Source organism: Macadamia integrifolia, chromosome 8 (assembly GCF_013358625.1).
Source record: "Macadamia integrifolia cultivar HAES 741 chromosome 8, SCU_Mint_v3, whole genome shotgun sequence".
Lineage (NCBI taxonomy): Eukaryota > Viridiplantae > Streptophyta > Magnoliopsida > Proteales > Proteaceae > Macadamia > Macadamia integrifolia.
In genome coordinates, this window is record NC_056564.1 from 9,071,944 (window position 1) to 9,085,966 (window position 14,023).

The 14,023-nt window shown below is 39.0% G+C and overlaps 1 protein-coding gene and 1 non-coding gene across 6 annotated transcripts in view; both read right to left on the reverse strand.

Annotated features, from left to right (window-relative positions):
- Positions 1 to 14,023, reverse strand: part of LOC122085817 (autism susceptibility gene 2 protein homolog) — a 44,056-nt gene that overhangs the window by 3,267 nt on the left and 26,766 nt on the right. The gene's annotated exons all lie outside the window — the stretch shown is intronic.
- On the reverse strand, positions 2,975 to 3,068 carry LOC122087788. Its single transcript, XR_006142858.1, has one exon. It is a non-coding gene; the product is annotated as a small nucleolar RNA snoR26 (small nucleolar RNA).

The following is a 14,023-nucleotide window of genomic DNA, read 5'->3' on the forward strand; positions in this document are numbered from 1 at the left end:
GCCCTTGGTTTTAGATCAAATCAACAGTTGAGCATGTGGTGTTTTATAGCTTTAGGTTCCAGGGAATTGAATAATGCCTTGAACCATTGGGCACAATGGAATTATAAAAAAAACCTTCAGCACTCCAGTGACTAATTTAGAAAGGTGGGTGTTTTATGGACTTCATCATGAACATCTTTTGAGGTTTTGCAAGCTCTTTACGAAACATCATAGGATCAAATCATCTGGTGAAGAGTTTCAAAGTAGCATTGTTGCCTCTCTGTCTCTCTCTCTCTCATGCAGACTATGCAGTGGACCATTTCTACATAATGTCATCAGAAAGTGGACCAGTAAGGTCTCTTGAATATGCATCAGGCGTGTCTGTTTAGAAATCGTGCATCATGCTTAGTGCTCCAAACTTGTAGATTTACAAATCATGATCACATGCAATTCATATATTTTCCAAGTTCTCTTATAACAAGATCAAATATTCATCGACTTAGCATCTACATCTGAAGTGCTATCCCCTATCATCATCAAGGTCCTAATTCCCAACTTCCCAAAATATTTATTCGTAAATTTTCTTTTTGGCAGTGTTTATTGGCAATTTGGGATTTGCATTCGCCGAAAATGTACATATCTTGGATTCTATATAAACTTTCATCATATCGCCTAGTTTTTTTTCGCTTTCAGTCCCAGCCCATCAGGCGTTCTCAAATCCATCATAGGTCATGAAACCATAGTTCTAAAAAACAGAAGTCACCATCGACAAGATCAGAACGATATCAGTCAAGGATCCCATCACAAATGTATTCTCTTAAAGGTAAAATCATAATAAAAAATAGTTTCTTTCAATAAACAAGGATACAAATGTATTCTCTACAGGTAAAATCATAATAAAAAATCGATTCTTTAAATAAACAAGGGCACATCTGCCCGATATGGTCCAATCCAGATTGTTCCTGATGGTTTAGGAATAGTTTTGGCCTTGATAGATCCCGTGTCATAGAATCTTGCATGGAACACGGGACCGTGTCAAAGTTTTTTCCCTCAAAATTGAAAGACGCAAATTAAATAGGATTCTTCTTTTTTCTTTTTTTCTTTTTTTCTTTTTTTGGGTTTCTCTTAATGAAACATGGTCATATGTACATGCACGAGGTTACAAACAGAAGTTCCATCAAACATTCAACATAATTAATGGACCCAATAAGAAAATAAACGTTTGGCTCATTGAAATTGGCCAACAGATTTTAACAATAGCGTGGTCCATTATGCCTTCGAATGGAATATGAGTCAAAAAAAATTTAAAAAGGTGCAGATGATAGAATTGACTAATAACTCTAAACTGCAGCTATTTGACACCCTCACCCAGGGTAGATATTTGGTATAACATCAAGGGCACCTTTGACCCGCAATGCAATCACCACTGAATTATCACCTCCCTTCCCCCCCCCTTTCCACTAGCTGTTTAACGAGAGATATTTGCCTAGACCTGAATCGCAGTCAAGAAAAAATTGAACGATACAGTTTAAACTGCACCTATTCGACACCCTTACCCAGGGAGCAGTAGATTTACAAAAAGCCTTTAAACAAGTAGATATTTAGTATAATATCTAGGTCACATTTGACCCGCAATGCATTCACCAGTGAATTATCACCTCCCTTTCACCTCCCACCTCCCACCTCCCACCTCCCACTAGCGGTTTAACGAGAATATTTGCCTAGACCTGAATCGCAGTCAGAAAAAATTGAACGTTACAGTTTAAGGTGCCACAGAACACTCTCTCCATTTCTCGCATTGACATCTTTAAAATGGTTTAGGCTTCAAATTCAGAAGGAATGAATCAATGGGATGCAAACAATATCTATTAATTGGGAATTTTGAAATGACGTTGTCTAACATCACAGAGTTACACACAGGAAGCACACAACATATGATTTAGCCCCACAATACTACTTTAAGAGGAATAAAAACGATGACAAATTGGTATTTGAAAAATACCATCATCTAACCTAACAAGAACCTGAAGGGCCTAGCAGAAAACACAAACTTCAAGATGCTTCAACCTTGCCACTTCTGAGAAACATTCAAACTACAATTACCTAACGTTCAGAGCATCAACTAGAAAAGAAATATATGACCTGCAAAACTAAGATTTTTCCTAAACAAGCTAAGGTAGAAAGAACGAAGAATTGATTAGCTCACATTGGATAAATATATCCATTTTTTTATTTTTTTGAATAGAATTCAATAACAAACCAGAGTAATAACAATTCATCTTGTCCCATATTACAATGAATCTCAATTACCGATCTTTCAACATTGTTAAGACCGCAATATCAAAGAGATCTAATCTTCTAGGAATTTATGATCTTAGATCCCCTCAGCTGATTGAATTGCTAAAGTAAATCACATGTTGCAAACCTTTTCACGCAAACAGAGAAATTTTGTGTCATACCAACCACCCCTCGAGGAAAAATAAAGGACAAGCAATATTAGTTTGTATACCGCTACTGGACCTACACTATCATTCTGCTCCCAAAGAATACATACAAGCCTCTGGACATGGCCAATAAGGATAAAATCTGGAAAAGATATGCTCCCCTAGCAAAAATAACATTCCACTTGAACATGGAATATAAATTAGACCCAAGCACCAATCTATCTTTGCAGCAAAAGATATGATAGAACAACAAATGTGGGTTTCAAGTTCCCAAAACCAATATGTTCAAGAGGGTTAGAATGCCCATTGCCACATCATGACAACAAAAATGAGCAGCAAGCAAAGATTGTGTTACATGATCTCAGTCAGACCAATACATTTTAAGAAGTTGGTAACGCAGATTTCAAATAGCATAATTGGTCCAGAATCAGTAAATGAAACCACATTACAAAGATATCCAAGAAGAACTGGAAGAAGAGCATCTCCAAATAACCATCCCCCAGAATCAGTAAACAAAAGGAAAATAGAAAAAACTTGAAGAAGAAACAAAAGATCATTCTCAAAATAATCATCCCCAAAAAGTTTCTTCACTGACGACAAAAGTGCAAAGATAACAGTAAGGATTCCACACATCAACGATGCTCTCCTAAAACAATGATACAACATTCCAAAGGAACAAAGATATGCTGACAGAAAAGGCCATCAAGATTCAAACACTCAAACAACTGAACAAAGAGGGATGCAGTTCAAAAGAAAAAGGCAGCCAGCAGCAAACCAGGCCATCCAACTAGACCAAGAATGGACTAATGTGCTTAATTTTGAGTGTCAAATGGGTTATATTGGTCATGGGCTTAATATTTTTGGGTTTACTATTGTAATGGACCAATTTTATAAGCCCACATATTAGGGATTTAAGTCCTACACAGGATTAAGTAATTTGTTTCTATTTAGTTAAGGTTCTAGAATAGTTTTTATTTTGAAGAAGAATTAAGTATAAAGGGATTCTCCCTACCATATATAGGGATTTCCTATGTCGCTTATCTCCATGAAGTTGTAAATAGAGTAGGGGATCATACTCACTACCAACGATTAGAACAATTTGTTAAAGCTTATGCTTGCTGATTTCTGTGAGATAAAGTACTCCTTTTCTGCGAGACATAAGTGAGGACCTTGGTGGGAAGCCAACTTGTACTAGTGAGATGCTAATAAAGTTCTAGATGGGAAGCCTTAGTTCATATCCTCCTATCTTATATCTTCCATTCTTCTTCTTCTTCTTCTTCCACCAAAGGTCAGATTTCTCCATTACTTGCATCCTTTGCATATCAGTTTCGTCTCCCTTTTCTGTTTGGATATTAACTTACTATTCTGTTCACCAATTCCTTGTTGCCTTGTTCTCAGTTCCAGAATTCATTCTAGGGCAGAAACAACCACCAAATCAGTCCAAATCCTTGGTAGCAATAGTTGATTGTATTCTCTTGCGGTGGCTGCAGGTCACTTGCATGCTCTAGTTTCTATTTTACTTCTAATTTATATATCTATCCCTCTTATTTTATTTCCTTAGTTACTAATTCCATTCCCCTCTATATTTTTGTTTTCAATATCTGTTTTTCACTTTAGTGGCTGTTAAGTTTCTACTTTAGTAGCTTTCTACCAAAACTCTTGATATCTTCCAATCTAAAAGTCGGGTTCAATTCTAATTTTAGCAACCCATTCCTCACACCTAATAAGCATAGTAATCAGAGTTGCGACCGAATCTAATCATCCTTTGACCAAGTTGCTGATCTTTTGAAATGTTATTGAGAGACTTGCTACTCTAGATCGCCCATCGGTTCCCAACTTTGGGTCCCTATTTAGCCGTCATGGTTGCACACCTTAAGCAGGATAAACTACAAATTAATTTAGAAGAGCAAAGGATGATATTTAGAAGAAACAAAGAAAGGGCAAAAGGGAAGCATCAGGCATTTCAGTTACCAGAGTTCAATGACAACTGAAAACCATTTTAAAACAATTGGGTCGCATCGGGCTTTTCAGTAAGCAGAATTCCACAAAAGACACAGAATGGCTGCCTTCATAAAAAACACACAGGTGCATACATAAGTGGGTAAAAAAAACTCCAAACATCAGAACATATATAAGAGGCTGTCTACATGACACCTCTAAAGTTGTATATAGATTTTGATACAATCGTTAAATTGTCCCTCGTCTTATCCCAAATTTTTTTTTAAAATTATAGGCATACAAGTGTTTTAAAAAAATAATTTGAAGGAGACTTTTCATTATGTCATTATCAAAAGTAGTCATTGTCATGCAATTTTTCAAAAACATGTGATATGAAAATATTTAACCTCAATAGGAAAAAAAAAGTGTGTTACACTAAAAGGGCAAAAAAATAAGGTTATAAATTATATGACGCCTGAGGAGGTGTCAATAAGAAAATCCCCATATATATCTATATATATATATATATATGTTATGAGTAAAGACATACTAGAAATTAATAGTATATTTATCGAATGCTCAAACATGGTATTCAAGTAAGTTCATCTGCATGCAAGAAGAAATAATGAGATAAAATATGGTCCGTTTATAAAATTCTAGAAAACGAGACTAATAAGTGGTTTTTGACTATGTTCTGTAAGAGTTCTCCAGGAATTGAAATTTACATCATCAGGAATGCCTTTTGTACGTGCAATTCATCAAGAAAGGTATTTTATTGTCACCATTGATCCCATTTCAAAAGCCTAGTATTTCCCCCCATAATATTTTCTCGTGGATCTGAATTTTTCTCTTCCTCTATAGTGGAGAAAGTTGCACATGATGACAGCCAAAGCGCAAGAAAGGAAAGGGAAATTTGAATCAGCCTTACGAAATATCCATCCAAGGACTACCTTAGAAGAACTTCTTCTAAGGTAAGTTACAAGGCCCATATAATAGGTCCGAATAGGAGTGTGGAAGAGCTAAGGAATACCTGGTTTGTCTTGGTGAACCAAGCAGTTAAATAAGATTATGAGCAAAATGAAAATGCCAAATGAAAGGAGAAGAAGCTCAATGGTTCTGATTTACAAATATAAATGTGATATTCATAACTGCAATAACTAAAGAGGCATAAAACTAATGAATCATTAATGCGGGGCCGGTGGGCACCAAGATGACCAACCCGATGGGATGTCATCCCACTTAAATATTTAGGAATCAGAGACTAGGAGCAGTGGCAATTTGGTAATTAAATGACCTATCCAAAGGGTAAATACTCAAGTAATGGCAAACTTGTAATTAACTGGAAGTAGAAAGGGTTACTGGCACTTTTGTAAATACCCAAGAATTTCTGATAAGGAGTGGCAGAATAGTAATTCTAGGAACTCCCACTTAGATATAGCAGAATAACATAGATGGTTTAAAGGGGTATTCTAGGAAGCAAAGAAAAAATAAGGCACAAGGTATCAAATACTAAGAGGGGTATTAAGGGAAAACAACAGAAAGTAAGGGCTAAACAAACCCACGATTCTTGTTGGGGGCTGTCTTCAACCTCCAGCCAAGGAAAGAGGCGGGTAACTCAAGTTGGTTCAGGTGAGATAACTTCATTACTAGAACCCCAAACCAAACGAGATTTCGGGTTTAGATTCCGGACCCTTCAGCCTCTTGGAAACACCCAATAACGAACCTTGTAATCAGATAATGGCTTCAGATTGATTGTTTGGAGCAGATCTGGGCAGTGGTTCACAGTAGCATGAGTTGCAGGGTTTTGTTCCTCACAATAGGATTGGATTTAGGGTAAGAAACTCTTGAGGGTTTGGTCGCCTAGAGAATGGTTGCCTTCGATTCAAAGCTCAGAACCAGTCAGCAACAATCAAGGGTTCAAGAAGCTTTCCACTCGAGACTGATATCAATGTCCAAAAACAAAGGATGGGAGGAAATAAACCAGAGAAGAAGAAAGGGGAAAAGAAAAGTCGCAGGGTAGAAGAAGAAGAAGAAGAAGGGGGGGTTGTCTCGCTGGTCAAGGAGGGAATAAGAGAGAGAAGGAAGAATTAAAGGAGGTCAGACCTCTCTTGCTTGAGTGACAGGCTTGCTGGAACAGAGCAGAAAAATAGAAGAGAATTATAATAAGGAGGAGAAGGCAGGTCACCCAAAGGAAGGGAAGGAGAGATTAGAGGGGGAAAGAGAGAGGGGGGGGGAGAAGAGAAGAAATCTCACAGAAGGGAGGAGGGAGGGAGAGAGGCAGCCACGCAGGTAGTACTCAACTTAATTTTTCTTCATTAATCAACTAACTTCTTCCCATGAATTACATGTCTAATTTATAATAAAATAAAATTATAATTTTCTAATTAAAGTTAAAGACTAAGATAGAAATAAAATCTTCTACAGCTAGGCTAACAAAATAAAGAAACAACTAAAGACTCAAATAGGAAACAACTATTCTCAAATAAAAATAAGATCTAGAAAATTCTATTAATCTTGCATCCAATTTAGTAACTTGGAGCCCAAACTGGATATGGGTCTTGGTCCGGGTTCTGGAGTAGGTTTGGGTCAATCCATCAGAGCGCTGCTGCATCAACTCCCCTATTTTTTAGAAAAACTCGTCCACGAGTTTTATGGAAGGAGAGAATCAACACCGCTCAATCAGCATACTCGATCAATGGCTCCAAAGGGGTAGAGATCCAGTGCATCTCTCAATCAACGGTCACGATTTTCTGATGGTCGTCAACAAATGATATGACTTTGATCGGAATCAGATGGTGGGGCTTAACAAATGAGATCGGGTCATCGATCAGTTCTTCAGAAGAATCCTTCATCGGATCGTCCCGTTCATCTTCAACATCAACAACAAAGCTTGATATAATGGTCACTAGATGGGGGCACGGTTCTCAAGGTGTTGTCACAATGTCATGAGTAACGTGACCTTGCTGTCCACCGGGTTTCCCAATACGTGACTCTAGGGCATCATTCCTTGTGTCAATGTCCTAGAGGATAATAGATTGTGCTTCCCTTTGTGTCATATATGCTTCCTTCTGTATCCTGTATGCTTCCCTTTGTATCCTATATGCTTCCCTTTCTTCTTGAAGAGCTTTAACCATCTCCAACATCTCATCATTCTGTTCAAAAAAACCGAGTCCACATTTCAAATGGGGGTGGCATAAGCAACCACCCGAGTAAAGGAGTTGACAAGAAACCTGCTCTGATACTAAATAATGCGGGGCCGGTGGGCCCCGAGATTGACCAACCCGATTAGATGTGAGCCCACTTAAATATTTAGGAATCAAAGACTAGGAGCAGTAGCAATTTGGTAATTAAATGACCTATCCAAAGGGTAAATACTCAAGTAATGGCAAACTTGTAATTAACTGGAAGTAGAAAGGGTTACTGGCACTTTGGTAAATACGTAGGAGTTTTTAATAAGGAGTGGTAGAATCGAAATTCTAAGAACTCCCACTTAGATATAGCAGAATAACATAGATGGGTTAAAGGGGTATTCTAAGAAGTAAAGATAAAATAAGGCACAAGGTATCAAATACTAAGAGAGGGGTATTAGGGGAAAATAACAGAAAGTAAGGGCTAAACAAACCCACGATTCTTGTTGGGGGCTGTCTTCAACCTCCAGCCAAGGAAAGAGGCGGGTAACTCAAGTCGGTTCAGGTGAGATAACTTCATCACTAGAACTCCAAACCAAACGAGATTTCAGGTTTAGATTCCGAACCCTTCAGCCTCTTGGAAACACCCAATAACGAACTTTGTAATCAGATAATGGCTTCAGATTGATTGTTTGGAGCAGATCTGGGTGGTGGTTCACAGTAGCATGAGTTGCAGGGTTTTGTTCCTCACAATAGGATTGGATTTAGGGTAAGAAACTCTTGAGGGTTTGGTCGCCTAGAGAATTGTTGCCTTCGATTCAAAGCTCAGAACCAGTCAGCAACAATCAAGGGTTCAAGAAGCTTTCCACTCGAGACTGATATCAATGTCCAAAAACAAAGGATGGGAGGAAATAAACCAGAGAAGAAGAAAGGGGAAAAGAAAAGTCGCAGGGTAGAAGAAGAAGAAGAAGAAGAAGAAGGGGGGGTTGTCTCGCTGGTCAAGGAGGGAATAAGAGAGAGAAGGAAGAATTAAAGGAGGTCAGACCTCTCTTGCTTGAGTGACAGGCTTGCTGGAACAGAGCAGAAAAATAGAAGAGAATTATAATAAGGAGGAGAAGGCAGGTCACCCAAAGGAAGGGAAGGAGAGATTAGAGGGGGAAAGAGAGAGGGGGGGGGAGAAGAGAAGAAATCTCACAGAAGGGAGGAGGGAGGGAAGAGAGGCAGCCACGCAGGCAGCACTCAACTTAATTTTTCTTCATTAATCAACTAACTTCTTCCCATGAATTACATGTCTAATTTATAATAAAATAAAATTAAAATTTTCTAATTAAAGTTAAAGACTAAGATATAAATAAAATCTTCTACACCTAGGCTAACAAAATAAAGAAACAACTAAGGACTCAAATAGGAAACAAATATTCTCAAATAAAAATATGATCCTCGAATATTCTATTAATCTTGAATCCAAATTAGTAACTTGGAGCCCAAATTGGATATGGGTCTTGGTCCAAGTTCTGGAGCAGGTTTGGGTCGATCCATCGGAGCACTGCTGCATCAATCATACTATGAAATTATGTGAGTGTTTATTGAAATCCACCTAAGAAAGAAAACTACTATTATAGAAAACCAATTATGCCACGAAGATCCACGACAAAAGCTATGATATCTATATGGTCTTTATTGACTAAGAAAAAACTTATATGACAGAGTCAATCCATCATATACAAAGAAGAAAAGTGTTACAAGTAAATATGTGGACACAATTAAAAATATATATAATGGTGTGGTGATTAGCGTAAGAACTGTGGGGGGGGATAAGGTAGTGAATTCCCAATTACAATCGGGCTACATCAAGGATCAGTTTTAAGCCCCTATTTCTTTGTGCTTATCATGGATGAATTAACTAGAGACATCTAAGATAAGGTTCCTCGGTGTATGCTTTTTACTAATGAGATTGTTTTGGCGGATGTGACAAAAGCAAGGATTAATGCCAAGTTAGATTTATGGAGCTCAACTTCGGAATGAAAAACATAGAATGTTATATAGAGGATGATGTTTCACGAAGAATTAAAATAGAATGGATGAAACGGAGAGGCGTCTCCGGAGTGTTGTGTGATCAATGTATTCTTTTAAAACTTTAAAAGAAAATTTTATAGGACAATCATACGACCAACTATGATTTTTGGTGCATAATGTTGGGCAATTAAGAAGCATCATGTACATGAACTCAGTGTAACAGAGATGAGGATGTTGAGATGGATGAGTTGTAAAACTATGAAAGATAAAGTAAAGAATTGATCAAATTAGAGTGTCGTTTGAGGTGGAATGGCCATGTTCAATGGAGGAGTGATTTGATTCATAATGAAGAAACTAAAAGAGCTATGGGCAGATCCACTTACGTGCAACCTAGCCCTTTATATACTAATAAACAAGGAACTCATTTCAATGAATATCTACCAAGTGAAGGAGTGCTATCAAGCAAAAAACTCCAGCGATGCAATCTCCTCTGTTCCATATGGCAACCACTGCTATTTGGTTATGAGTTTTTGTCTCTCTGATCTGAGTCTTTTCCAGTCAAGCGTGTTCGTCTCTTAATCTTTCTTCCTCCCCTCGGTCCCGAACAGTACCTGTGACCTCCCTTCGATCTAAGGTCTATCCCGATGATCTCCATACATCAACCTTATGTTTCTTAAAACACCCTCTTAAAACCGTGAACCCTTTTTCTCCACTCCATCACACTTAACTTCAACCACCTTCATTTCAAGTAACTCTCTTTTGTCAACTCTCCCACCAACTCACATGAAAGCCATACCTTACACCCAACCTGTTCCACCCTATACGGCAACCTAACCAATTTACTCTTGTGACCATTTTTCAACCGATCATGAATAACCCCAACAACTGAATGAAACCCCAAAAACATGGCTGCAAATCTTCAAATCATCTTTTACCCAAAAACACAAAATTCCATCGACTGGCTACTGCTTACCAGAAGAAGACCGACATATCCGCCTCTCCCGGTTCCAGTCATCACCAAAGGAAAATGACTTACCCCTCTTCCCCTCACCTGATTTTTAAAAACCCCTTGGGCTTCATCTCTTTAGACCCAATGTGGAGCTCCATCCATCAACTTTGGAGAAGCTTTGTCCACACATCCATGCAACCCATCAGCAACCAACCCCCACTGATCATCTGCTGCACTGATATGGGCTCTCTCTTTATGGATTTCCTCTCGGTGAGGGGTAAAAAAAAAGAGAGCAGTAATGGCCTACTATCCATGGTAGTGTAATGATCTACTTCTCCAACTTGGAGTCTGTCCCTCAACTCGGAAGCGTGGAGTAGAGAACTTAAGGATGTGCAAGTTTGGATCCAAGTTTTTTAATATCCCAGTTGATGCTTTCTCCCTCTATAACATACATTCGGCCATCTCTTGCATGGGAAGAATTCTGGTTGTCAGTCTTAATTTATTCAAGCTTTTAGAACAAGGTCTGCCTCTCGGAACACCACGAGCTCTAGAATACACATGATTGATGGAGAGCCCACTACCGTTCTCTTCAAATTTGAACTTACCACTCTTTGTTGCCTCTGTGGTCGACTAACACACCCTGTTGAGATATGCCCAGACTTGCTTCAAATCAAAGAGAATCCTATCATATTTCCCTACAAAGATGCAGCGACTTGCCCCCTCTTTGTCAAACACCATCGGGTCTGCGTGGCCATGGACACCTGCAATCAACCCCCACCGATCCATGTAACCAAACCCCACCAATCTTGACCCCTGTCTCGATGGCACCCTTTGGTGGCAAACTGTCACAAACTCAATCGGTACCATCGAATGTAGACTATGGGTCTAACCCTTTCTTTGAAGTCCATGCAAACCTTTTCCATGCACCTGCTCCTTGCTTACCCACCATCACATCTAATGCCACTCGCATAACCATCACCCACCACCCCACAAACACTGATGAACCCCACTCTCCCACTCGAAGCCGACCAGAAGCAACATCCTTTGGCCATTCAATAAGGCAAAGAATGTAACCATACAATATATTTTCAACCCCCATTCGCCATTTTAACACTTTGGTGAAGGCTCTTCAAGGTATTGACCTTGTAAGAGGCCTAGGCTGGAACCCCAGGAGTCACTACTGGTAGAAAATATCTGTGATCTGGTATCTGAAGCCATGTCTCAAGATGATGACCCCAACCACAGTTTTAAACAAACCCTTGAAATGCTTAAAGGGAGGGATGGACCTGAAGATCATGACAACAATCGGACTGAGGAAGATAAAAATGATCCCAACATTGATCTACCTCGTTCTGATGAGTCACTGCAAGGGAGTGAAGCAGGGAGCACCAACTGGGACCGCGTAATCTTTATTAGTCATTTCCACCTATCTTCGATTTGTTTAACTTGCTCCTTTTGTGTTTCTCTTAAGTTTGGCTTTATCTTGGTTTGATCTCCACTTGATTTACTAGCGTAGACAATCCTTTGTTCTTACTCTTGTTGCTCAATGATCTCTTGCCCTATTTCGAATTTTATTCTATTGGTGCTACTAGCGTTTTTTGGTGAGTGGATTGTATATCAGTGCATACTTCTTCTAAATGTGTGGTATTGTTGCTTCTTGTATTCTCTTGTTTTCAACTCTTTGTCAAAGTTGTACTTATCCCACTTTAAACCCTTTAGCAGTGGTACAATGCATATTATGAGTTGGTATGTTAGGGGTTTGCATGCTAAAATCACAAGGGGTTGCCTTACCAGCCATGTCAACTTAGCCAAACCTGACATAATTTTTCTTTGTGAAACTAAAGTTTCGGATCATGGATCTTTCAAACTTCTTAAGAAATCTTCTCTGTATGATCTCTCCCATTATGTTAATAGCTCCGGATCTACTGGAAAAAAGGGAGGATTATGGTTGATTATCAGGAATTATGTGAAATTCTCAGTCATTCACTCTGGCTCCTGTTTCTTTGCAATCCACATGGAACCTTCTCTAGAGTTACCTTGCTCATGGAACATTATATGTCTTTATGCCCCACCACACCCTAACATGAGAGCTGCATTTTGGGAAGAACTTAACTCGTTCTTAAGAACACTAACGTTGCCCTTCATTCTTATTGGTGATTTCAATGAAATTACCACTCAGGATCAGAAGTTTGGGAGAAGACCTTTTAATCCCACACCCTCTTCCTTCCTTTTGGAAGGCATTATCTCCCAGCATAACCTACAAATCATTCCCCTTAAAGGCAACCCTTTCACTTGGTCCAATAAACACGCCCACCCAATCTGATCAAGGAAAACCTTGATAGAGCCTATGCTAATCTGCCATGGCACATTGTGTCCCTATGTCTCCCTCTACAAACGTGCATCGCTTGGGTCAGACCATAACCCCATTGTCTTAAGCACCAATTCTGCACGACCATCAGTGAAAAAATTGTTCCATTATCAACATGCATGGATGTCCCACCCAAACTTTCTTTCTGCTCAAATAAATAGATCTCTCTTGGGAATGAAAACAGAATCGCCAAATTGGCATCTCTTAGCAGGTCTTTAACCTCTTGGAACAGAAATGTTTTTGGTCAGATTGAACAAATCAAAGACCAACTTCTCTCTCAATATCTGGCTCTGGAAATTTGTTGCACAAAGGGGGGAAGCCCTTCTCTATTGGATATGGGGGGAATTGATTGTAAATTCTCTTGGATCCTAGACGCCGAAGAAAAATTCTGCCACAAAAAATCAAGACGTGAATATATCTTCGAGGGCGACAGGAACACTAAATTTTTTCATACTGTTGCAAAGATTAAACTCCATAAGAGACATATTGATCACATCAAGGACCGAAATGGTGTTAGAATTGATGATCCTTGTGTGATGGCAGCTGAATTTGCTTTTTTCCTTGAAAATCTCTTTTCAACTTCTAAACCTCTCGATCCCCATTTCAGTGAATGTTTGTTTCCCCCACTGGAGGACTTTGATGGTGACGCTCTTGCTCCCCCCCCCCTCTTTTGAGGAAGTTAAGGCTGCTGTTTTCTCAATTGGATCTTTTAAAGCACCTGGACACGATGGCTTTCAAGCAATTTTCTTCCAACAATGTTGGGATTTGCTTCAATTCGACATTTTCAAATTTGTCTTGGATTTCTTCCAATCAGCCACTCTCCCTCCTCACATTAACCATACACTCATCTGCTTAATCCCAAAGAAAGAAAATGTACTCTTTGTGACTGATTTCAGACCAATTAGCCTCTGCAATGTAACCTACAAATTTGTTGCAAAAATCTTGGCCTCTCGATTGAAGCCCATCATGCATAAATTTATTTCTCCCTACCAAGCAGCATTTGTACCAGGTCGCTAAATCATCGACAATATTGTTATTGCCCAGGAGATCTTCCATTTCCTCAAAAGGAAAAAAGGTAAGTCTGGGTTTGCGGCCATCAAATTGGACATGGCCAAGGCCTATGATAAAGTAGAATGGGGATTCTTACTTGCTATTTTCAAATTTTTGGGGTTTACTGAGAAGTGGATTAGTATGATTCAAC